At 44.4% G+C, this 26,842-nt stretch overlaps 1 protein-coding gene across 5 annotated transcripts in view; it reads right to left on the reverse strand.

Moving 5' to 3' along the window:
- Window positions 1-26,842, reverse strand: part of SMYD3 (SET and MYND domain containing 3) — a 635,613-nt gene that overhangs the window by 456,975 nt on the left and 151,796 nt on the right. Inside the window, exon 1 of one of the 5 annotated variants that reach the window (XM_065589172.1) lies at window positions 13,264-13,464. The exons of the other annotated variants lie outside the window; for them this stretch is intronic. The gene's annotated coding sequence lies outside the window, so the exon portion shown is untranslated. Of the gene's footprint in view, window positions 1-13,263; window positions 13,465-26,842 lie in introns of those variants that run through there. 5 annotated transcript variants of the gene reach the window in all.

Below are 26,842 nucleotides of genomic sequence, written 5' to 3' on the forward strand. Positions count from 1 at the left end.
GTGGAAGCTGGCTACTCCAGACTGCTACCAATCGGTCGCTAACCAGTTCGGAGTGGGAAAGTCAACCGTTGGACTCGTGTTGACGGAAGTGTGCAGGGCCATTAATTGCATCCTGCTACGAAAGACCGTCACTCTGGGCAACGTGCGTGACATTGTGGATCGCTTTGCACAAATGGGCTTCCCTGAGTGCGGGGAGGCGATAGATAGCACACATATTCCAATGCTGGCACCAGAGTACACTAATCAGAAGGGGTATTTCTCTATGGTTCTCCAAGTGCTTCTGAATCACTGTGGGTGTTTCATGGACATTAACGCAGGTTGGTCCGGAAAGGTGCATGACGCATGCATCTTTCGGAACACTGGCTTGTTGAGGAAGCTGCAAGTAGGAACTTTCTCTCCAGACCTGAAGATCACCGTAGGGGAAGTTGAAATACCCATTATGATCCTGAGAGACCCCACCTACCCCTTAATGCTGTGGCTTATGAAGCCATACACGGGGCACCTTGACAGCAACAAGGAGTGGTTCAACAACAAGCTGGGCAAGTCCAGAATGACTGTTGAGTGTGCTTTTGGCTGTTTAAAGGCCCGCTGGCGCTGCCTATATGGGAGGCTGGACCTGGCCGATGACAATATTCCTATGCTTACAGTCACATGCTGTACGCTCCATAATATTTGTGAAGGGAAGGGTGAAAGCTTCACTCAGGACTGGACCACTGAGGCTCTGCGACTGGAGGTTGAATTTGAACAGCCAGAGACCAGGGCTATTAGAGGGGCGGAGTGCAGTGCAGGGACATAAGAATCAGTATGCCTTGAAGCAGCAATTTGAAGCTGAAAGCCACTAATATTTGTTGCTATGCTCGGGAGTGCAATGCTTGTAATGCTAGGAGGTGATTGTGATTGGTGCAGACAATGCACAATGAAGGTTTAAGAAAACTGCCTGTTGCTTTGAAGCGCTTTGTTTGCTTTCAATTAATGGAATAAAGATTGCTTTCAAGCCAAAACAATTATTTTATTAAAAAACAACCACCAGAGGAGAGAGACAAACAAAAAAAACACATCAGCACTGAGGGGAATGGGAGAAGGGAGGGTCCCTGGAGGAGGTGGTTTCCTGGGACGGTTGAAGATTTGTGTATGTCCAGGTATCATATCCAACCTTCTCCTTTGGAGTACAGTGCAGCGGGTACTGTACTTTAGCACGGCTAAATTGCAGAGGAGCGGGTTGAGTGAGTGGGTACAGGGAGTCCACAGGGCTGGATTGTGACGGGGCAGGAGTGGAATGCAGTGGGTACAGATTGGAGCCAGGAGGTTGATCAGAGTGTGTTGGCGGTGTCTGGGGGGCCGCGTGGGAAAGAGTTTTGCAACACTGGCTGCAGGGAAGGGCGGGGGCAGAGCTGCTCGGTTTGCAGTGCTAGTAGCACCTGGAGCATGTCTGCTTGGCACTCCATAACCTTTAAGAGCCGCTCCATGGCTTCGTTCTGGTGCACAGCATTCGTCCCACCACTCCTTCAATTCTTGTTTTTCGGCCGTGGAGTGCATCATGACATCATGCAGAAAGTCCTCTTTACTTCTTCATGGCCCTTTCTAATTCTGAACCAAAGGTCATGTGTGTGAAGTCAAAATAGAACATTTTACAGAAGCAGTATTGTTTACAACACAGAAAACACTGATTCAGTGATTTAAAACACAACCATTATTCACATACCTATCACTAACTGGCTGACCCCAGGCAAGCACACATGAGCCACAAGACCCCCAAAATGGTGAGTAACCACAGGGGAAATCAGTGTTCCAGGACCATACTGTACACTGGGCATGTGGCTCTTGGAGACAGCCAGCACTGGGGCTGGGGGGCTTATAAGCATTACTGTCCCCACATTTTCCACAGGCTGTATTCATTATGGAAGATATCTCGCTGCTGAGGCTGAGCAGGGAATCAAGGGAGGGTCTTTTCCAAGACTGTGGCTTCTACCTGGCCCTTATGCGACTCGCCTGTGTGCAGCAATGGTCCCCCCCCACCTGTCCTCCCCTTGATGGCAAAGTGGTGTGGGAAAGTTACCCTTAATGGGGCAAGAAACAAAGCAACTCTGCCAAAGAATCTGCGGCAGCGAATTGCCCAGTAACTCCATGAGAGTTTCCTAGCGATCTCTGAGGCAGATTCCCATGAATTGAGGGAGTCAATCAACACCCTGTTCCACCGCTCAGACTAGGCATGTGGTGGTACGTGCATCATACAGACACAAGCCTGCTTTCTGCCACCCTCCTGCCCCCAACAACTCGCTTCAGCTATTTCCAAAATCAAAGCCACTTACCAGGGGCCTCCTCTCCTGTTTGCGCTTCGCTAAGCTTTGACAGCTGTGACTGGCTAGCCTCCTCTGGGGTAGAGCAGAGCTCCAGGCTGCATGCATTTCTGACCTCTGAGTTGTCCTCTGCCTCTGGGTTCCCCTCCACATCCTCATCCAAGATTTCCTCCTCCTGGCTTGGTCCACTGTCGACTGGCACACAAGCCACCGAAGTATCCACAGGGGCCTTCGCAGTGGAGGTGTGGTCACCACCAAGTATCACGTCCAGCTCTTTGTAGAACCGGCAGCTCGTGGGCGCAGCACCGGAGCGGCGGTTTGCCTCCCGCGCTTTATGGTAGGCATTCCGCAGTTCCTTCACTTGGACCCTGCACTGCAGTGTGTCTCGGGCATGGCCCCTTTCTGTCATCCATCGTGAAATCTGTCCATAGGTATCATAATTCCTATGGCTGGAGCATAGCTGGGACAGGACAGCCTCCTCTCCCCAAATGCTGATGTGGTCCAGCAGCTCGGCATTGCTCCAAGCGAAGGATCACCTGGTGTGTGGAGCAGGCATGGTCACTTGGAAAGATGCACTGAGATCACTGCATGCTTCACTGAGCAAACAGGAAGGGGACTTTCAAAATTCCCAAGGAATTTAAGGGGTGGGGCTCACGATTGATCACCTGAGGGCAGGGCAGTAGAGTTCAAACTGATGACCAGAGAGGCAAGAGCAGGCATTGTGGGACACCTCCCGGAGGCCAATCGCAGCGCCGTAATCGACCAGGGAGTCTACACTGGCACTGCGGCGCTGTAGCCCTGACGCAGAAAGCACTACGCCTCTCATCAGGGTGGTTTTTTACAGTGCTGCAACTGTGCAGTTTCTGCGCACTAAATGGCTTGGCAGCATGTACATCTCGGGAGTTACAACGCAGAAAGCTGCTTTACTGTGCAGAAACTTGCCAGTGTAGTCGAGGGCTAAGCTAATGGACCTATGCTTCAGATCAAGACATAGGTGCTGGAACTAGTGATGCTGGGAGTGCTACTGCACCCGCTGGCCAAAATGGTTTCCATCATATACAGGGTTTACAGTTTGGTTCAATGGCTCTTAGCACCCCCACTGTACAAATTGTTCCAGCACCCCTAGATCAAGCAGCAGAATTTAGTACTTCTACTTCCGGAAGCCCCATAGACTCAATCCCCAGAAATTGGCCGAGTAGGGGCATTGTTACATTGGCATCAACCCAGCAAGCGAGATAAGCTGAACCAGAGACCTCACAAAAGTCTGCCCTTCACATAAGCCTGCTGATTCAACAACACCTCTTGCCAGCTGTCATGATTTTATCATGAATCTTGTGATATTTGGTGGTGTCCTCCTGGAGTCAGGTGATTACATGAGAATCTCAAAAACAATGAGGAGTCCTTGTGGCACCCTAGAGACTAACACATTTATTTGGGCATACGTTTTCATGGGCTATAACCCACTCCATCAGATGCATGTAGTGAAAAATACAGTAAGCAGTATATATACACAGCACATGAAAAGATGGGAGTTGCCTTACCAAGTGTGGGGGGGGGGGGGGGTCAGTGCTAACGAGGCCAATTCAATAAAGGTGGAAGTGGCCCATTCTCAACAGTTGACAATCTCAGTTTTCATTAAAAACAAACAAGCAGATTTCTTGCCCTCTCAGATGCAGAGAAAAGCTTGAAAAGGTGAACCCTAAAGGCTCAAAAACCAGAGGCAAATAAAAACAACCCCACATTTATTATTTTTTTTAAATCTCGGGACTTTTAAAATAATCTCGTGATTATAGGGGACATCACTCATGATCTTTGAGTATTTGGAGTTGGCAATGTTGAAATAAACTCAGAGGCCTGTACCTTGAAATATGCCCCAAAAACTTGATACTCTGAGTCAGTTATGTCTCAACAACATGTGCCTTGATTTCACCACAGCAAGGTAAAGGTGATGAGCAAAATGATGTCATAAAGAGCTGTTGTGCTGGATATCACAATATCCTGGACAAACCTTAAGGAATCAAGAAAAACCTTATTGAATTAAGGCACATCATATTAAACATGCAATTGTGCATATGTTACTGTGGAATTGTATGTAACTTCTCTAGGAAACTGACTAATGCAGGAAGGATTAGGCACTTCAAAGGACGTTTTGGGACAATATTTGTGAAGTGGATTTCCAAGGAAATACTTGGAATAAGGGGAATGCAAATGACCCACCTCGCAGCCCATCTTTTTGAAGCTGCGCCTTAAGAAAAACCCATCATCTACTACCCATCATCTGCACCTAGAAACTCCAAATTAAAGAACACAAACTGTATAAAGAATGGACTAAACTTCCCAAGAGTGTGTTAGTTCTGAGCTGAGGCTGTTACGAATTTGTGACCATAGAAGAGACCTCTTTGCGGGGTTTTGAAGGACTGCTCCTGCCAGAACCCATACTGGAGTTGGGGTGATCCCTGATGAATCTATGTGCATATTAATAAGCTTTTTATGGTTTTTAATATATTTTCTCTGTAATGCTTTTACCCTAAGAATAAATAAGCTTGCATAAAAAGAACTGTAAGAACATAAGAATGGCCATAGTGTGTCAGATCAATGGTCCATCTAACCCAGTAGCCAGTCTTCTGACAGTGGCCAGTGCCGGTGCTTCAGAGGGAATGAACAGAACAGGCAATCATCAAGTGATCCATCCTCTCTTGTCCATTCCCAGCTTCTGGCAATCAGAAGCTAGGGACACCCAGAGCATCGGGTTGCATCCTTGACCATCTTGGCTAATAACCACTGATGGACCTATCCTCCATGAAATTATCTAATTCTTTTTTCAACCCTGTTATAGTTTTGGCCTTCACGACATCCCCTGGCAACCAGTTCCACAGGTTGACAATGCATCCTGGGAAGAAGTACTTCCTTTTATATGTTTTAAACCTCCTGCCTATTAATTTCATTGGGTGACCCCCAGTTCTTGTGTTACGTGAAGGAGGAAATAACACTTGCTTATTCACTTTCTCCACACCATTCACAATTTTATAGACCTCTACCATATCCCCTCTTCAGTCATCTCTTTTCCAAACTAAAAAGTCCCAGGCTATCTTCATATGGAAGATATTCCATACCCCTAATCATTTTTGTTTGCCCTTCTCTAAACCTTTTCCAATTCCAATACATCTTTTTTGAGAGGGGATGTCCAGAACTGCATGCAGTATTCCACGTGTGGGCGTACCACGGATTTATATAGTGGCATTATGATATTTCCTGTCCTGTCTATCCCTTTCTTAATGGTTCCTAACATTGTGAGCTTTTTTGAGTGTTGCTGCACAGTGAGCAGATGTTTTCAGAGAATTATACAAGACTCCAAAATCTCTTTCTTGAGTGACAACAGCTAATTTGGTTCCAGTAATTTTGTATGTATAGTTTGGATTATGTTTTCCAATGTACATTACTTTGTATTTATCAACATAGAATTTCACCTCCCATTTTGTTGCCCAGTCATCCAGCTTTGTGAGATCCCTTTGTAACTCTTTGCAGTCTGTTTTGGGCTTAACTGTCTTGACTAATTTTGTACCGTCTACAAATTTTGCCACCTCACCAGTTGTGGGGTAGCGCAACTTGTGGGCAGTCTCACTGTTATTAGTCTCTGAAGAAAAAGCAAGCAGGTCTGCTTAGGCAGTCTATCTTTTGCTGGGAATAACACAGCAAAGGCAGAGAACTTTCCAACCTGGAAATGCCCCAGTCAGGAGAGAGAGAGAGAGAGAGAAGCAGGTCTCCACCCAAGAAAGGCAACAATATTTAGGAAGCCCGAAGCCCTAGAGTGGGTGACCTTACTGAACCACTAAGGGGAAATACCGGTGCAGTTGCCCTGAACCATGATGGCGGTCTCTTGACATCAGCCCAGAGGCTAGAGGTACTGAGACAATGACATCATAAAAGCCTGTGTCTTGGCATCATCTCAGCAAGAAAGAGATGCTGAGCCAGTGTTAAGTAAGGAATGCAGCTCTTCCTCTGAAAGTTCTGTCCCTCTCCCTTTCCTGGGTTGGGAGCTGGTGAAATAAGGATTCGTCAATCAAGAAAATCTTCAATGTAAGACACTTTATTTAATATTATTCTCTGTTAAAGCCCTGTGTCAGTGACCTTATTTTATTAATTAGGATTAATATTTGTCCAGGACTTTGAAAATGTAGAGCAATATTAAGTGCTAAGCATTATCTCACTACTATTCTAGTTATTTTTTAGCTAGTGTTTGTGAATTTGCTCTTAAAAATATACAGTGAAAGCAGTGGCTGTGATGGAATATTATGTAACTAACCCAACACAGTGCCATCATTTATGGTTTTCTCTTGACACTATAATATCCAGCATTTTACTATGAGAAATCCAGGAAGGTAGTTGAGTCTCTCAGAATCCAAGCCTGCCTGGAAAAAGTTTTATATCACTAACTTTTCATTATTAAAGGCAAGGTTTTGAAATGCCTATTTTGTTCTTGCCAACAGAGTGACATTTAATCTCTTTCTAATTCTTTCTCCATCAGATAAATTTCTTGGCAAAAAAGAATTTTTTTCATCTTTTAAATGTTAAAATTTCATTTACTTTTTGGCTTGTAAACAGTGCAGGTCCATTATATCTAACTGTAACAGGTTACGAAATCTCTCTAGGATTAATTACACTTTTAATTAAATTAAAAGATTTCTCCTGATGTGACCTCCATATCAGTCCCAAATGCATGTTATCTCCCCTCAGACTTGTCTCATAGGACAGCAGTCTCCATATTACAGAACTAGACAGCTTTGCTTTTCTTGTGCCTGCCAAGAGACTCTTTGGAATTTAATTGCTAGTGTTATGTATGAATTATAACTGCAGAAACAGTTTGTGTGATGAATATTCCATGATCTTTAATCTTTATTGGGCTGGTGATTATGGAAAAAATGATAAAGAAATACTGTTTGATTTTTAAATGAACAAATAAGGTTGGCTTTGTTCTTCCTTTTTTACCTAATAATATTGCATGTCCAGAGATGGCTCTTGTGTTTGAAGGCCAAAAAATGTAACAGAACTTTCTGAGAGACTAAATGTTCATGGGAGGTAAGGACAAATTTATCTAGATAAAAATAATTAGCAGTTACGCCAGTGATCATGAAAACAAGAAACGAACTACAGCAGCATTCTAATATTCAGCATTGCAAACAGATCAAGTGGGAAAAAAACAAAAGAAATGTTGTGCATTAATCTTCTACTCTGGTGGAGGCTGAATAAAAAAAAAAATAAAGCTCCAAAACTAAATCTGACATGGTCTGATTCAAATGCAAAGCACATGATGGAAAATGAAAGCTGGGAACAACATAATGGGGTCCTTCCATGAAAGCATGTTTGCTATATAATTCTAGATAATGTCACTTTTTCCTCTTTCTGAGCAGTCATAGCAGCAGCATTGCTTTTTCTTATGAATCTGTCATGAAACACTAGGGACAGAAATCAAAGTGTTGCATACTGATGAAATGAAAGATAGATTCCTGCCAAGAAGCTTGTTTTCAGACCTCAGCACTGCTTTTCAAAGGGGGGAGGGGGGAGATGAGTCAACTCCTTCATTTTCTTGAGCTTGGTCCACGCTCCTCTACTTCAGTTTTGGGCTAGTATACTCTGCCCGATTTATTTTAGGAGAATGAATAACAGATAAGTATATGAAGGTGAGCAATGGCATCTGAAATGCAGGCATCCACCTTCCACTAATGACCAGAGTACATTCCAGTATCGCTCCAAAGAGGTTACAGAACAGGCTCAACGATATAAATAATAATACTAGGACACTACTACTTTTCCATGGGGAAATCCTGCTGGGAATATGGGCGGGATGATGCCTGTTCTCCTGCTCTAACCACTCTGTGCTCCTTCCCCCACACAGACAATCCAGTTCATAGACTGCCTTCCACGGGGTCCAGCACCATGGAGGCAGCTAATGCCACTTTCCATGCAAAAGAAGCAAAACCTGGATACTTAGGTCCTTTCCATATGCAAGTTAAGGAGTATGACAAGTATGGGAGCTGAGGGATTATAAATTCATACATAGTGATGCCTCTTGTGATAGAAATGTTTTCATTGAGGTGGCATGGATGTCTAGACAATATGGATTCATTTATTATAAATAAAGTCTCTTTGTAGATTTACTGGTCTGAATATCTCCTTAAAGTGAAAATGCCCTGGATGGGATTATTAGTGGAATGTCCATCTAGGAGAACAACTAATTTAAGAGAATCCCCGCTATTCTGAGAACTGCACGATGCAACAACCTGAACAAAATGAGAGCACTTCAAATGAATGAGGAAGCATGTCCTGAGTGCTGAGAAAATAGTGACTAGATTGAAAATTAGTTTAAAATGGTGTCAATGGAATTGAAATGATCACAGAATAATAGTCTCTCACTGATAATCAAACAACAAGGCATTTGTGGGAAATTGATGAGATGAAGATGATCCATTTAATTCTTAAAAGCAAGAGACAATTAGAAACCTTCCAAATCTCACTCTTTTGGGAGGGCATTCCCTCATTTTGACAATTAATTTCAAGGCAGTTTTTAAAGCATCTCCCACTGGTGAGGAAAGATTTTGCAATGTGTTCAGTGAACCTAATTTTAAATCTTACTCATAACTTTTTGCAGTCTTCCTCATTCAAACTGTCAAAGCTTGACAGCCCTGCACTGATCCTGTGACAGTGTTCCATTACACTAACTTTATTGCTGTTATACCAAATGATTGATGTTTTAATTTAATCTGATGAATACTGGTGCAATGGAGTAACAGTTGCTCTTTATACCACTAATTACTGACTCCATTTTGATCGTATTAGGGCCATATCCCATCTATGTGTTTCTACTACTACTTTTACCATTGTAGCAAGTAGGCACCAGCTGCACAGGTGAGAATCACACCAATGGTGCCTCAAGAGGCCAAAATTGTCCTCCTTTCCCTTACTTTTCCTGCTCTACTGTGTGAGATCATTCCTTCTGGTCATTCTGAAGTTCGGTTGCTGGGGAAAGGCCTCCACTAAGAGGTGACTCCTGCATTGTGCCCTAAAGCCAGGTATCAGGATTCCGGGTCATCCTGATCTTTCATAGTAATGAGTTCTAAAGCCTAGGACCCGCTGCTGAAAATACTCAGCCCCAAGGTATTCGTGTTGAGGACCATCAGCCACTATGTATATATTTACCCACCTGATTCAGTGGGGCACAGAGAGAAAAAGACAAGCACAGGGAAGGGTGATTCCAGCTTGCTACAGATTTTGAAGTTAAGGACCAGTGGATCCCTAAGTGGACAGGGAACCAATGCAAAGTAGCAGTGTAGTGATGGGCTTACCGCCCAACGCCACTGTATTCCTTGGTGGCCCCTACAAGTTTCCTGGCATCAGCTACACCTGGTCTGGCAGCCAAAGTCTTTCAAAATCAAAATTACTTTAAACTCAAACCTTGAAAACAGAAGTTCTTCCTCTCAGTGTCCCCTCTGGGTGAAGTGGCTTCCTGCTCCTCTTCCAAGTTCTCCTTCCCAGGCCATGGATCACCCCTTTCCCACCCAGGGAGCTAAAATTTTCCTGACAGAGCAGTCTCTCCCTTTTCTCACACATGAGAACAGGGAGCCCTGTGTGCTGCTCTTCCCCAGGAATTTATTTTAATTGGTTGGGGGACTGATTGATTGGGAAAGGGGCGGGGGGGCTCTTAACTATAAGGCTCCTGACCTTGGGCCTCACAGAGACAGTTGTCGCTTCTCACTGAGACTCAGTATTACCCCAGGACCACTTCCTTTCCCCCGCCCCCCATATCTGTCCCTGCTGTCCCCAAGGCTTTTTCTACAGTTGGGGCTTCTTGAAACATGGTAGCTTGGACCCGTTCCCTGTTCTCCCCACCCCATTCCTCTTTCCTTAAGGGCCAGTATACCCGATTACAGACTCTCTCTGTTTTGTCCCACTCTAGTGGTAAGCCACAGCATGATGGACATGTTTCCGCTTCCATACAGCCCCTGGGGATCAATCTTGGATTACAGTAGCACAGCCTGGAAGTGACGATCATGAATCACTACAGTCAGGTCTTCAGCAAAGAGGGTGGGGGTGCAACTTTTTGGCTAGCAGAAGATGGAAGCCACCATTTCTAACCACAGGGGCTATCTGGGTGCCCAGGAATAGCAATGAAACCAGCAGTTCAACAAGATTGTTCACTGCCTTGACAGAGGGCAGATGCCTTCAGGGGAAGGGGAAGGTGCAACTCCTAACAGTTACTCAAAATGCCTTGCAATCCCAATTATCACCCCCTCCATATTTTAAGGATTTAGTTTGACCCAGTTGCTTATATACAGATTCCATTTTCCCACAGATGTTGGTATAGTGGGGAGATGGTATCAAACACACATTAAAGAGATTTAGCATACTGATGACACAGTAAACTATGGGGGTCACACGGTCTCTCTGTTAGTTATTTTAAATTGATGTCTTATATATTCTCCCTCCACAGGAAGAAAAAACAAACATGGGAGGAAAAAAACTGTATGAGGAACTCTACAGGTGTTAAGTCACAAGGGCCAGCCAGATTCTCCTCAATGAAGGGCTTGAGAGGTGGTGAGCACATCCTCTAAAGTCCACAGAACCTGAGAATCTGCAAGGAGATCCACACACCTTGGGAGCCTCCTCATGGTTTCCTGGCCAATCCATGACTGTACAGCCTCTCTCTCAGACTTGGCTGCACAGGTCTTGCATGACTATTTGGTCTAATACAGATTCAGTTTAGTATAACGATACAGACACATCATCATTATTCTAAGCTTACGCATTGTTAAAATATGGGAAAACTTAACATATTTTTAAAATAAAAAGCAAAACTCAATTGTCAAGAAGGAATTTCAATACAAAATAGAGCTATTGCTTTATCAGCAATAAAAGAGGAAGCACCTTTTTCACTTTGTTGTAGTAGAGGCTATAGTAACTTAAATGGGACTCCATTATAAACAAAGGAGCTCAAGCTCTTGTCTAGGTGACCTACTTTTTAAAGTAAATGAGGTATTAGTGAAAAAAAAAGAGAGAGAGAGAAGGCCAGAAGAGGTAAAGAAATGGGAAAAAAATTAAAACATCTGTATTCTACTTGAAGTGCATTAATATACCATAGCCTGCAACATAAACTTCAAGGATCTGATTTTTCTACACACTCTACTGGAAAATCTCTGTAAACGAAAAGTTTTTTTTAAAAACTTGATAAAGAATTGTTAAAGCAATACATAGATACTGATAACTACATAGTTAAGTGGAACAAATGTCTACAGAGCAGTTCACGTACTTGTTCTCACATACGGGTAGAAATACAGTATACCTGTTTCCAAAGCAAGCAAGTCCTATTTTTAGGGCTACTATTACTATAAAACAAAACAAAAATTACGCAGTTCTGTCTCCTAAGATATAAGAGGTTGAAAAAGCCAATTCTCACTTTTAATGTGCTCATGAAATTTCACCCAGAAGCAGCGTTCAACCATAACAAAGCCAAATTACTGAAGCTCTCATTACACTCAAGCTGGTGCAAAGTCACAATTGATATATGAGTCAGTCACTCTCAGCATTGATTTGCAGAGCCCTCTGAATGTCTCTCAGCAGTACTGTACCTTAAAAAGCATTTTTCCCCCCTCACTGCCATTCATCACAACTCAAATTGTCAAGTTTTATTTACATCTCTTTGTTAGGTTAAAAATATTCAACAATACAATTAATTAAATTTTAGTTATCTGTCCTATTTTTCTTTTCCCCCCCAATATTAAACAGAAAGTAAAAGAAGAATAGAAAAATAGCTGATGTAGTTTCACTAATCCCTCACCACAGTCATAACAAGACTTTAAAAAAATATTGCAGATATCTTTCTGAGTTATGCCAGTTCATATCTACTCAAAGAGCCCGTTCTGATCTCAATATTAAAACTCACAATGGATTTCCAGCTGTTATGCAGCATATATTTTTAGCAGCAAGATAGCAACACACACACAAATTGCAATGCCTTACGCCATTTTTCAGGCAATAACCATTAGGTGGGCAATTCATGAGAATAAAAAATGGCAAGCAGGAAAAAAATCGAGATCAATCAACTTTTAAATACTCATTTTAGAGCACAGCTAATCAGGAAAACAAGCCACGTACGCTAATCTGGTATAGGACTTCACTGGGGACTTTGAAGGGAATTGAATATTTAGGGACAATAAGAGGGCATACAAAACATAACAGTAATGTTGCTACAGAGCTGGTCACCACGCTTTAGTGGAAGATCATCCCCCCACCATCTTCCAGAGGGAGCTGGGTGGGTGGCAGGGTGATGCAAATGGCAGGAGGAAAGGATTGCTAGGGACAGAATGGCTGGCAGGGCAGACTAGGGAAGAATGGGATGCAAAATGGCAGGCAGCAGACAGGGACCTAGTGTGGCTGGCTGCTCTACAGAGCAAGTGCAGGTGAGGGGGGTAGGCAGGAGTCAACATCATTCCTCCGGGGGCCTCAAAGAAATTAAGAACTATGATGACAGACCCCAAAATTGGTAAGTTCTCCCTCCAATTCTGAACTACTACACAGAAGATGCATTCCTTGTGATCCAATACGGACAGGATGGGGGATGAGATCAGTGCGTATTTGACTAAACAGATCCAACAGACTTCCCCCACCATCAACACATACACAGACATGGATGCTGCAGCAGCCACAAGTAACCCATATGAAAGCTATAAAATCCCACAGCTTCTATCCCCCAAAACAAGTTACAGTATTCCAAATATTCTCTTTTTCCTTCCAATATTAATATTTTTATGGGGGTAAGGGGGAGGAAGTATTCAATGCAAAGACCAACGGAAAAAGACAACATACTTCTAATATCTATGAAATAGTGTAATATGACAGATACTAGCAATAAAATATACACTCTATTTTCAAAAGAACGTGAATTTGAGCATGAGAACACTTAAGAAAACTTTACCTAATAACATGCAGCATCTTCTGAAAAATGTTGCCCTCTTGCATAAACACGTAAGCACAACTATGTTACCAATAAAATAATTTCTTTCAAAACTACAGCAAGTAAATTCAGACATACAATGAATCAGTTGGTAAAAATTCCTTATCGACAGAAATCACATCACTTGTATTCTGTCTAAAGTCAGTTGTAAAGAGGTATGGTCCTCGTGGAAAGTAATGAAGATGCCTATTCAGCAAGTTTACCAAGTGTGCCCACACTGGGTTTTTAATGGGTAATCAGGTTTAACAGGCCATGTCAAAAGGCCTGACGTGTGCAGCTGAGCAATTGCTGGAAGAAAACTAAGGAAGGAAAAGCTAGTGTTATTCTTTTCATTGGCACATACAGCATCTTGATAAAAGAAAAGAATCAACTTATGTCAATAGGTGTTCTTGCCAAACTTCAAAGTTTATCGGAGGGATCCTACAACAACAAAAATCCTAGACAACTAGGCAAAATATATTGTCACTTCTCCAGTATATTATTGTTTATAATCCTCCTCACGATGAACTTTGGATACAAAGATTTTTTTTTCCTTTAGAGTCAAATATCCTTAAGCTTTGGCATAATTATGTGACACTTCATGGGTAAAAGAGGATAGGGATGGAAGACAAGATTTCTACCTGCAGCCAATGCTGTACACCTATTGTGCAACAAAAAAACAAAACAAAGCTAAGATAGAAACGTGAAAGACTATCTGTATAATTATTGCTTCCTTACATTTTAGTTTGAACTCATCTTAATTTCATCACCAAATATAAATCTCTCTCTCTATTTGTAAAGTTGCAAATGTTACATAGGACTGACCTTTTTCTCTCACAAACAAAAAGCTCAACCATATCAGTCCCATCTTACACAGCCCCACTGGTCCGCCAATCATTCAGAGTCCAGTTCAAAATTCCACTCCTTGTTTTTAAACCTTCCTTGGACTTTTTCCCACACAAACACACAGATTCTCTGACTCTGCTCCCCTTCCCATTGCACTGTTGAGCGAGTGTCAGCCTCCCCACTCTGACTCTTCACAAATGTGGCTTAGAATCTGGTTTGTATGAAAGCTGCTATACATTTCAAGGACCTGATCCTCAACTCCTTAATCAGGCAGAAGTCCAGGTGCAATCAATGGGAGTGTTGCCTAAGAAAGGAGTTTCAAATCATGCCCTGAAGTTGCATTGTACTCCATGATGCTGTATTTCTGCTGAACAATTTCATTAACACATACAGTGCCCATTTGTTAAGCTAAAGAGAACATTAATAATTTCAGTATCTTTAAACTTATTCAAATCCTTCCTAAAAATTAACTTCCCACAAAACAAACATATAATCCAGACTCAAAATATGCACATACCTAACATGATTTATCTTATACTACAGCCATTATTCTATCTCATTTCTCACACACATCCCTTTTTTATTACCTCCATTTGCTTCAACGCAGGCCCTGAGTCTCCACTGACTTGCATCTTATATAGGGTTACCATATTTTAATATTTAAAAAGGAGGACACTCCATGGGGCCCCGCCCCAACTCCGCCCCTTCCCCACCCCCAACCCCGCCCCAAATCTGCCCCCTCCCCTGAACGCTCCGCCCCCTGCTCCTCCTCAAATGTTCGCGGGAAGCCTGAAACAGGGAGGCAGCAGGTAGGCTGGGGCGGGGTGCAGCGCGGCCCAGTCCGGCCCCCCTGACCGAGCAGTTCCCTCTGGTGGCTGGCCGGCCCAGGCCAAGAGGCTCTGGCCCCGGCCGAGCAACACGCCAGCCCCCAGCCGAGCACCGCGCCGGCCCCCGGCCAAGTGCCCGCGCCGGCCCGCGGCCGAACACTGCGCCGGCCCCCGGCGCAGCACCGTGCCGGCCCCCAGCCGAGCACCGCGCCAGCCCCCGGCACGGCGCCCGGCCCAGCACCACGCCGCCCCGGTCCCAGCATCGCGCCAGCCCCCGGTCGAGCACCGCGCCAGCCCCCGGCCCAACACCGCGCCGGCTCCTTGCTGAGCACCGCGCCGGTCCCAGCCCCCGGCCCAGCACCGCGCCGGTCCCAGCCCCGGCCCAGCACCGCGCCGGCCCCCGGCCGAGCACCATGCCGGCCCCGGCCCAGCACCGCGATAGCCCCCGCCCAGCACCACGCCGGCCCCCGGACAAGTGCCTGCACCGCCGGCCCAGCACCGCGCCGGCCCTCGGCCCCGTGCCCCTGCCATGGACCCCGGCCCAGCACCGAACCAGCCCCCGGCCGAGCACTGCGCCGGCCCCCAGCCTGGCCCCCCGCCGAGCACCGAGCCGGCCCCGGCCCCCGGTCCAGCACTGCGCCGGCCCCTGCCCAGCACCGCGCCGGCCCCAGCCCCCGGCCCAGCACCGCGCTGGCCCCAGGCCCCGGCAGAGCACCGCACCGGCCCCCGGCCCAGCACCGCGCCGGCCCCGGCCCCGCGCCCCCGGCCCCAGCCCCTGCCGAGCACTGCGCCTAGACAGCAAGGCGGTGGCAGAGCCAGAAAGAGAAGTCACCAGTCCTGACTCCTGTTCTAATGGACAACAAACCCCGCAGAAGCACGGCAGAGGGGAAAGTAAGCCAGTCCGGTCCGGTACAGCGTACCAGCAAGAGCCAGTACGCCGTGCCGGACTGGACCGGCTTCCGTGGCGGTGATTTAAAGGGCCCAGGGCTCCAGCCGCTGCGGGGAGCCCCGGGCCCTTTAAAGCGGTGCCGGAGCTCCGGCAGCCAGGCTCCCGCGGTGATTTAAAGGGCCCAGAGCGCCTCGGTGGCTGGAGCCCTGGGCCCTTTAATTCGCCCCTGAGCCCCGGGGCTCCCAGCCGCCTCTGCAGCTGGTAGGTCTGGGGTGATTTAAAGACCCTGGGGCTCCCAGCCACAGCCGGAGCCCCGGGCCTTTAAATCTTGAAAGGCCCCGCCTCCTCTGGTTGAGGCCACACCCCCACTCAGGACTCCGGCGTAATTGTAAATCCTTTAAGTTCCTTTCATCCCTGGGCAGGATAGAGCCCAGGAATTGAGATGATGGGGAAATTTCATTGAAACCGTTTCTGTCAGAAAATCCCATTCAGACTAAACCAGTTTGTTTCTTGAACTCATAACAAGTGGGATGAAAGTTCTTTGCAAAAATATTTTGTTGCAAAACAAAAGCATCTCCTGTTTCTCACAGTGTGTTAAATTGTCTCCTTGCACACCAAGAGGAGACCCTTAGATCTCGAAAATTAGATAAGATGCTTCAGTCTGAGCTAAGTAGTTGCTGCTCTTATCAATTTCAAAATACAAAAATACAAATAAAATAAACTATTTCAGCTATTCTATTATGTCACAATCTGATCTGAGTAAATGTGATAGGACACCTCATATTATGCACTCCTCCTAGTGACACTCTCCAATGGATCTCCATCCTCCACCCACCGTGAGGTAAGTAGGAGCGGATCATTATTATCCCTACTTGAAAGAGGGAGAAGCTAAGGTTGAGAAAGGAGAATTGACTTGTCTTAGGTCACACAGCCAGTCAGTGGCAGAGTTGGGAATAGGACCCAAGAGTCCTGATTTTCAAACTAACCATCGGATCTTGAATTTGCGTGCAGGAGGTCAGCGCCGGCCGGGCAGGCCAAGCTTCAGAGCCGAGCGTGGGCCCTGCCCGCTGGCGCCATGGTAACCCCTGACTAAGGCGCCACTTTTGGAAAATGTGCTGAGGGGAAGTGGCTGTTTCCCCTGCACACACCCCCCCCCAGCTACGCTACTGGTGGGGATCACTGCCGGGGCACTATTTCAGCCCCACATTTTTGGGTGGACCTCCCACAGTGGGAGCTGCAGAGCACTCCCCCGCGACACGCAAACACACACACCCTGGTGTTGGGAGGGGAACAGGGGAAAGGACAAAAGAAGCAAGAGAAGAAAAGAAAGGAGGGAGGGCTGGAGGAAAAGGGGAAACAAAAAGGACAAACCCCAATGTCCCCAGTGATTCTAAGGGACAAAATCCCAGGTGCGGAATAAAATTCTGCCTCCTCAAGCTCGTGTTTTCCATGCCTAGAATTCAACTCTCACCCGATGGATCAGACTGAACAGGTTTCAAACCTCGAGGAGGCTCTTACCTTCTACACAGGGACGTCTGCTTTCTAGTTCAATCACAAAAAGGGAAGGAGAAAACTCGACAGAGGTTCCTCCTGCCGCTCACGTACGTGAACCCGAATGTTCTCTCAGTCCTCAAAGAGAGACCTCGAGACAGAGACTTGCTGAAGCAAAGCCACAGGAGTCTCTGAGGTTTCCCAGGCCACTCGCCTCTGTCCTGCCTGGCTGATGTCAGCATCTCTCTGTGAGGTCACCACCTTTGACCAATAGTCTGAGGTCCTGCAAAAGGCCTTTATGATGTCACTGCCATGCCCCTCCCTTGCTGTGCTAATGTCCTGCCCCTGGCCAGGCACCTGGGAGCTTTCAGCTACTCCCTGTGGATCACCCCACTCAAGGCGTGTTCATTCTAGGAAGCAAGCCGACTAGACAGTAAAACCTCAGACGCTGCTCCCAATGCTACACTCAGTTTTTCAGAAATTAGTAGACTTGATGGCCAGAAGAGACCATTAGAGCATCTAATCTGACCCCCTGCATGTCACAGGCCTCCTGTATGACACAATAGCTACTTTGGGGGCAAACACATTCCAGAAAGGCATCTAGTCTTCATTAAATGACAGCAAGAGAGGGCAAATCCACCACTTTCCTTGGTAGCTTGTTCCTGTGGTGAATCATTCTCGCTGTTGAATATCTGTGCTTTATTTGTAATATGAATTTGTCTCTTTTCACCTTCCAGCCACTGGGTCTTGTTCTGCCTTTCTCTGCTCGATTAAAGAGCCCTTTAATACCCAGTCTTTTCTCTCCATTAAGGCACTTCAACACTTCAATGAAGTCACCTTTCAATCTTCTTTTGATAAGCTAAAGAGGTTGAGCTCTTTCAATCGCTCACTAGAAGGCATTTTTCTCCAGCCCTCAGAACATTTGGTGGCTCTTTGCTGCCCCAGCTCCAATTTCACAATATCTTTTTCAAAGGGGGACACCAAAACTGGATGCAGTATTCCAATAGCAGTCTCACTGATGCCGTGTCACCTCCTGTGATGCTATTGACATAATCTGTAACTGTATAGATCACCGTTGTGACCACTGTTATATATTTGCAGCCAATATTGTATAAAGGTTGTCGTGGAAGGGGTCTATGGAGAGGTTCTGATTGGCTGATTATAATTATGCTATCTGTATATGTGTATCAGTTTTGTAGTTGACGTTATGAATATTGGCTCTATACTGTCTGTATTTCAAACTTGTGCTATGCTTCTGGGGAACACCCCAGACAAGTTGGTGTTAGTTCTGCCTAGCCTGCTTGATGGCCCACTGAGGACCATGAGCTATACAATTGATCCATTGAGAGAAGGTAGATACACCTTGTGACTCAGCAAGGCATGCAGGGACCTGCCTATGGACAGAACTCTAAGGTTTTTCTATGCCACATGCTGGATACAGTGTCCTTGGGACAAAGAAAGCAAAGACCACACGGCAAGAGACTATAAAAGGCTGATGCCTCGTCTCCATCTTGTCTTCAATCCTGCTTCATACTTCTGGAGGGACTTTGCTATAAAAGGAAGCTCTATACAAAGGACTGAATGACCCATCCCAGCTGTGGATGTACTCCAGAGACTTGATTTGAACCTGCAGTTTATTCTATCACTGCTACAAGCCTGAACCAAGAACTTTGCCATTTTTGTATGCAGGGCTGGCTTTAGGAAGTGCGGGCCCAATTTGAACATTTTAGGCGGGGCACCGACGGGGATGACTAAAAAAAAAACACACGTAAAAAACGCCCTTTTATTTCTTCCATGTATAGGGTTACCATATTTCAGCAAGCAAAAAAGAGGACGGGAGGAGCCCCGCCCTAGCCCCGCCCCTGCCCCTCCCACTTCCCGCCCCCCCCAGAACCCCCAACCCTCCCCCCGTTCCTTGTCCCCTGACTGCCCCCTCCTGGGACCCCTGCCCCTAACTGCCCCCCAGGACTCCACTCCCTATCTAAGCCTCCCTGCCTCTTGTCCCCTGACTGCCCCAACCCTTATCCACACCCCCACCCCCAGACAGACCCCTGGGACTCCCACGCCCCATCCAACCACTCCCCACCCCCTGACAGCCCCCCCCCCAGAACTCCCAACCCATCTAAACCCCTCTGCTCCCTGTCCCCTGACTGCTCCGATCCCTCTCCCCACTCCTGCCCCCTGACAGCCCCCCCCAGAACTCCCAACCCATCTAAACCCCTCTGCTCCCTGTCCCCTGACTGCTCTGATCCCTCTCCCCACTCCTGCCCCCTGACAGCTGCCCCCCAGAACTCTCAGCCCCCCACCCCGCTCCTTGTCCCCTGACTGCCCCCTCCTGGGACCCCTGCTCCTAACTGCCCTCCAGAACCCCACCCCCTACCTAAGATTCCCTGTTCCTTGTCCCCTAACTGCCCCCTCCTAAGACCCCCCCAACTGCCCCCCAGGACCGTACCCCCTACCTGTACCCTGACTGCCCAAAACTTTCTCCACTCCCCCCAAAAAGCCCCCCCCCCCGTTTCTTGACTGCCACCTCCAGAACCTTCCTGCCCCCTGGCCCCCTTACCCTGCTGCTCAGAACAGGGTGTTGGGCTCTGTGCGAGCCGGACACGTGGCTGAGCTCCCCAGCACAACAAAACCGGGTCCCTGGCCCTGCACAACAAAACCCGGTCCCTGGCCCGGACCGGACTGCAGGGGAGAGCTGCCCTTGTATCAGCACAAAGTGCTCTCGCTCCCGTTTTGCTACGCTGCATGGCAGAAACCGCTCCCAGTTGCAAAAGGGGAGGGCTGCACTTTGTGCTGATACACTTGCTCAGAATGAAGGGCGGATCCGGCTCCTCTACAGCTGCTTCGGAGTCCAGCCCGGGACTTCCCTGCAGCCCTCCCAGCCGCTTGGTCTGCTCTGCCTGGGGGGGAAATCCCGGACATTGTGAGTGCTTTACAAATTCCCCCCGGACGCTATTTTTAGTACAAAAAGGAGGACATGTCCGGGTAAATCCGGACGAATGGTAACCCTATCTTATATAGCCACCTGTGCAGAGTGGGTATGAAACTGCCATTTTGATTTGGTAACATTCTACTTCTGCTTTCAACAGGTGTCAATGACACTATAATATGGACAGCAGTGAAGTATGAGGCCCTCAGATTGTACATTTTTTGGTGCATGGACCTGTTTATTAGATTAAGCTCCTAACACACTTTGGGGAACTGTAAAAACAGTAATGAAAGCAAAAACACCAACAACGTGAACAAAAGCCTCTTTCCACACAAGTGTTTTAATCTCTTTTAATTTCCTTTAAGTATTAATAAAAGGTTCATTGGGCAGCCTGACAGGGTCCCTTTTTTCATTTAATTAAATCTTGAGCCTCTGTATTTGAAGTAAAAAACAGTCATTGGATGAGGAGGGTTCTTTGAGTAAAAAGTTTTGAGATTCAAAAAATCCTTTAGAGCTTTGTCTAACCCTTCTCTAAATAAGTAACTCCCTAAACAAGAAAGGACAAAAGTTTCTGTCTGGGTGGCTAAACAATTCGAATGAGACCACAGGATTCTCCAAGCTATAGGGTGGAATCTATTTTTTTTCAGAGAAGAAGAAGAGATAGTGTTTAATTTTATTAGCACAATATTTGTTTTAAGATATTTGAGAGGGAGTAGTTGGGTTTTGTTTGTTTTTGGGAGAAAACAGCGTTTCTTAAAGCTCTTATGACAACATTGTGATAATAAAAGACAGAGGTGCTCCTGAGACAAGGGCGGAGATTTCAAATTCTGTCCTATTGTTTTATTTTTGTAGCATTTCTTTTAAAAGTAATAGAATTTCACAAGGGTTGGAAAGTTAGCCACTCAACTGCCATTAAGTTTAATAAAGGTGGAATGAATCTGAATTGAAAACTAAAGTCAACAGCTTCCCTCCCCCTTTTAAATTTTTCCACTGGAAAAGGTGAGAAAGTGGCATAAGCATAAAGTCTAGGGGCAAAATTTTCAAAAATGACTAAATGACTTAAGATCCTAAATTTCATTTTCAAAAGTGGCATTGGCATTTAGGGGTCTAAGTCTTACTGAAAGTCAATGGGCTTTAGGCTTATAAATCACTTTTTAAAAATTTACCCTATCGCTAAATCCATCACTGTGCAAAGCATATGGAGCATTGCCGAATGTGGAACAAGAGCCGTTCTCTCTCAATGTTTTACTTTCGCCTCCCTTCTTCCAGTGAAAAAAGTTGAGATACAGTAAGGGGTGCAAGCGCACCAAAAACCAAGAACCTTAAAAAAATTCCAAAATGAAAATTGTTTAGAAATTATTGATCAAAACACTGAAAATTTTCTATTAAAATGATTTTTTTTCCCACAAAAAGTTTTGTTCTGGTCAAAAAGTCATTTTTGTTGGAAAAACATGTTGATCAGCTTTTTTTGTAAGTATTGTTATAGTGGCTTCACCTCCTGGGAGCAATGCAACCATCTCAAATATAACGCAGATAAAATCTGTATACCATACCACATCTCTATATCTCCCATTGGTAGACAGACAGACATTGGTATGTGATGGGTAAACACACACACATACACACACACAAACTCCTGCCTGCCATTGTTTCTGCAAGAGAGCATACGAGCAAAAAGATATCACGTAAGGTATCAAGACATCTAAAGGTAGTCCTGCTTTTGACCGATACACACTCATCATTATTTCCACATTTGGTTTACCACCCCCTCAACACTTTGGTGACTATTTCTTTTCTCTTTCAGAAAAAAATATGACTGTCAAACTATGACTCAAAAGTTCAGAATCTCAGACTTAACACACCACACTGCTACCTCAAGTACCACGCCAGATGCCCAATTTGTATAGCATGAATGCAGCAACATGAAACAAATTTACCTGCTAGGATGCTTAACAGTCAGAATGCCTCAGATACAAAATTTATTAACAGAGAAATGTTATTAGCTCTATATGTATTCTGAATTTTTATTTTAAATCTACTGAATACAAAGCATATGCTAGCAGCATGCAGATTAAATGCTGGTGTGACAGTAAATCAATCTTTCAGTGCTTTGCAATTTTATGGTCATCGGAGGGAAAAAAAGTGGCCTCAAAAAGGAAGTCACAACTGTGACACCATTGCTAGACTTCAACAAACACTCACATGGAGGCATACGCTGTTTAATTAATCCCCGGTGATCAAAGTTGTTTTATTCCTATACCGAGTTAATTGAACACTGTCAATTCAGTTCTGATATAATTAAACATTAGATCTTTACCCAAAAATAATATGCATTTGATAGTTGACTGGCATTTTTTGTAATATCTGCCTACATTAAAACCTCTCGGGATTTCTCCATTATATTGGATTCATTAGAAGTCTAATAGGATATTGTATTTTTCAAAAGGCTTACACTTTGTGATTTAGAAAGAAATCAGGTTTCAAGTGGAGAACATACTTTGATGTCTCTACTATATTCGAAGTCATTGATCACGTTTACTTGGAACATGATATCCGTACAGCATGTCCATAATTTACAACAGGCAAGACATTTCTAAGAATAGTTATTTATGAACCACAGGAAATAAAGCCAATATAGACAGCTCAAAGTGGCACAGTTTGTTGATTTGGTTTGTTTGTTTGTGCATAGACAGTATACTAACAAAACCAAAAAGATTTGTCATTTATCCCCCAAGACCTGATTTCAATCATCTGTTTTTTCCCCTATAAATCTATCTGCTCTGGTGTTATATATTCCAGAGCACATTGCATACCCCTGGGTACCCAAGGTTTGGATTAACAACAACAATGACCCATCCAATGTACATCCAAGATTGTTAGCCACCAAAACATCTTGGTGGAAGTCACAGGGAATGGGTTGGAGATAGGGATCACAGCATGGTCAGCAAGGTCCTAATGGAGAGTCAAATGGAAATAGCAGCAGTAAGTGCAACCAAAGGGAGGGCTGAAGGAACAGCCAGAGGAAAGAGGGGTCAGTGTGGCACCTTCTCCATCTCTTCCTCTCTCTTTAGGGAGTAGAAGGGAGATGTGGAAGGGCAGGGGGCAACTGAAAGCAGAGAAAAGAATTTTTACAACCAATATTTTCAGACCTTTCAGTTAGACATGAGTTTGGTTTGAGGGCTGGATGTGCAACGCTTTTAGTTGGTTCTTATTTTATCCAAAGTTGTTCCCTCATCCTGGGCACAAATTCTGTTCTGAATAGAATAGCTTACAATATTACTGTTATTTATTGAGCACCAACAAATACAGATTTTTTTAAAATGTCTATTTTGTATGGTCCCCAATAGGAGTTGGCTCACCAAGAGCCCTCACTTCACCCCTGATGAATCTTGTAAAGTGTGTAGTGAATGAGGCAAAAGCTCTCTTAGGAGACATGCCTCATTCCGTGCATATCTTCTAAGTGTACAGGGACTGATGCAAGGGCTTTCCAAGGCTCTGCTCTTGCCACTGTCTGTGTATCTTGAAGAACAGAAGTGTGTGGCAGCTTGAAGTGCTCTGGTAAGCAGTTTCTTCCTAAGGAGCTGTTAAAGCATATGGGATAGGGCATCCCAGTGGTGTGTAGCTTATTTTCTTTCATTTTTAAAACTAAAAAATTCCACCCAAAGAACTAAGTTAGAGAAACATTAAGGATGCATGGTTATGCAACTTTAATTCTACTCGCTTGCGCATATGCATTGCAACCGTCTTTAATTACATGACCACATACTTTTTCTCAAATATAACACATTATACCATTTTCCCTACATACATCTTTGTAAAATGCCCTTACATCAATCACTGTGCATCTTGTATATAAATGATTTTCATGAATTCTGTTTGCCTGGTACTATATGTACTAGAGTTACAGGATGCTGCACTTACTTGCGTAACATTACTCATGTAATGTTATTTAAAAGTATATATTCAGCTAACAGTATGTGATATCTGAAACTGATAAATATTATTGAATACTGCTAGTATTCATGCACAGGGTGGAGAGGGCAGAGGCTTTGTTGAAAGTGGTTAACCATGCTATACTTAATGGAAGAGCTAAGGACAGTCACTTTTTGAAAAGACTTTTGTTAGTATTGACTGGTATGATCTACAATTATCTGGAATCCCCCTCTACTACACCTCCCTATAGTGCTTTCAAAACAGGAATTGGGCTATTTTCCCTGTTTAGAGAGTTGTGGAATATTTGAAGTATTGAAGGTGTTAGAAACTTTTGAAAAAAGTTTTAAAGAATTCACTTCTAAAGCAATCCCCGTTCTGGAAATTTACCATGTAGAGGATTTCTTACAGAATTTTGAACTTCATCTACTGCTTCAACCTGCATTTTTTGTTCAGTAATCTGGAAGATTTTCAAAAAAATACTATTTGTATTATAGAGTTCCTGAAGGTAATTACATTCTTTGTAGAATTTAAAATGTGTCAGTTATTCCTTGGATTTTTTAAACCAGTTATTGTTACAATTGTTACAATTGCGGGGTCTACATTTGGGGCATTAGTGGAATGGCATATTTTTAAAAACATACAGGTTTCATTTTCACATACCACTTTTTTCACAGGAACTCTGCCTAATTTAGTATACAGCATGAATGCACAAGGGGGCAAAATTAAGGATGTGAGGACAACCATAAATCTGGTATTTCCCAACTATATGGTGCTTGACTTTGCAATCTATATAGCATTCTTTCAACTTTGTTTTTTGAATGTAATTATATTTATATTTGTAGAACAAATATTAACATGGAGGTGGATTCCTTTTATAAAGAAACAGTACCTACAAAATGTCATTTCAATTCCTAAAGATAGCACACAAACAACAAGGAATCTCACATGAGGAGGAAAAGAATGCCTCAGTTCACTGACATTACCCAAAATAAATGTAAAAGGATTAAAGAAATCACAGGAATTAAGAAAATGATTGCAAAGAACAGCATGGAGACAGGCAGCCCTGTATTTTGCTAAACTGCAATTTTGATAAAGTAAAAGCAACAGTCGAAGGCATATATCTTTTAGGAGAAAGGAAATACATTTTTGGACAAAATGTAACCTGAAACACATGGAGCTGAGACAGAGAGTGATGAAAAAGATTCATTTTCCCTTGTGGCGGGGTTCACAGTTGAGGAAATGTGGCCTTTAAGAGGATGTGTTAATACTTTACATGTTTGAGAAGTAAAGTGATGTGATCTATATTTAATTTAGATTGCTTAATGAAATATCCCATTGTTGTTTCATAGAAAAAGGTTCATGTTTTCAAATATGTGGTAATAGCCGACCCTCCGCCTTTCTTCCCACTCACCACAAATTTAGTGGATGAAAAGATAAAGGTAAAGTAGAATGTACCTGGAATCAATCTTTAAAAAAAGGTTGTCTTGAACATCTTGTATATCCCTCTGTGAGGGGTCTGCAGAACATAAGACAAAAGATTAATGTTTTACTCAAAAACTTGAGTAAAAGAACAAATGGAACCAATTCACATCCATAGAGAGGAAACATCTTAAAGGAAATGTTAAGTCAAGTACAGCATTGAGCATGCATTATTGTTGACATGTCTACCGTCCCTAGAAGAGGGTGAATAGATTTGCTCTTGAGGGACCCTGCTCCTTTCTTTGTGAAAAGTCCCAGAGGGTAATTGTGGGTAATTATTCATCTTTCCTGGAGGACTCCTTCAGATAGCATACTGCCTGGTCGTGACATTCCTTCTGTTCAACAAGCATGGAAGACTAGTAGGAGGGTTTGAAAGGAGGCACGGGCAGCTGTGTCTTCAGTATGCTGATGTCACCAGCTCTTCACTTCCAACCCATCAGACTGCTACGCAGGAAGGTAGATGAGATGATAATTAAAAATCTATGAATCAGACCTGGTTGGTTCATTAAAATTGGTGACTCAGTATACAGATGTGATTGGAAGTTGGACAAGATCCATCTGGCTGAGGATTGATTCAGCCATAACAGGCAATGCTGGTAAATATAGGGAAGCAACCAGAACAGTTGGTGATGATTATATCAGCAGTGCTGGTTATCAGTAAATCCATAATTCATTACACAACGTAACAGTACGTTACAAGTGTTGGCATCTCTCTCTGAGGCAGAGGAATCTAGACGCAAGGACAGACAGGCCCTGTGGGGAAAAATCCTTGCAAAAGCCAACATCAGGAGAAAGATGAGGGTTTCTTGGTATTTAGCCATTGGAAAAGATTACCATGGGCTGTGGTAAATTCTCCATCACTTGGAGTGTTTAAATCAAGACTGGAGGTTTTGGTAAAAGTTTTATTAGAGCTGGGGTGCTCTTACGTGCTCAGCAAGCAACTATGGCCAAGAGCACCTTTTTCTGATCAGCACCTGGGGAGAAGAGTAAAACCTCTTTTATTATGGATATGAGCCTCAGAAAAGTTATCCATGCCTTTGCCACATCAGGACTAGACAACTGTAACATACTCCAACCACAGCTACAACTATAGACCAGGTGGAATTTGAAGTTAAGCAGGCAGCAATATTCTCCACTATTAAGCATTGCTGCATACTGACAGCA

Source organism: Chrysemys picta, chromosome 3, assembly GCF_011386835.1.
Source record: "Chrysemys picta bellii isolate R12L10 chromosome 3, ASM1138683v2, whole genome shotgun sequence".
NCBI classification, from domain to species: Eukaryota; Metazoa; Chordata; order Testudines; family Emydidae; genus Chrysemys; species Chrysemys picta.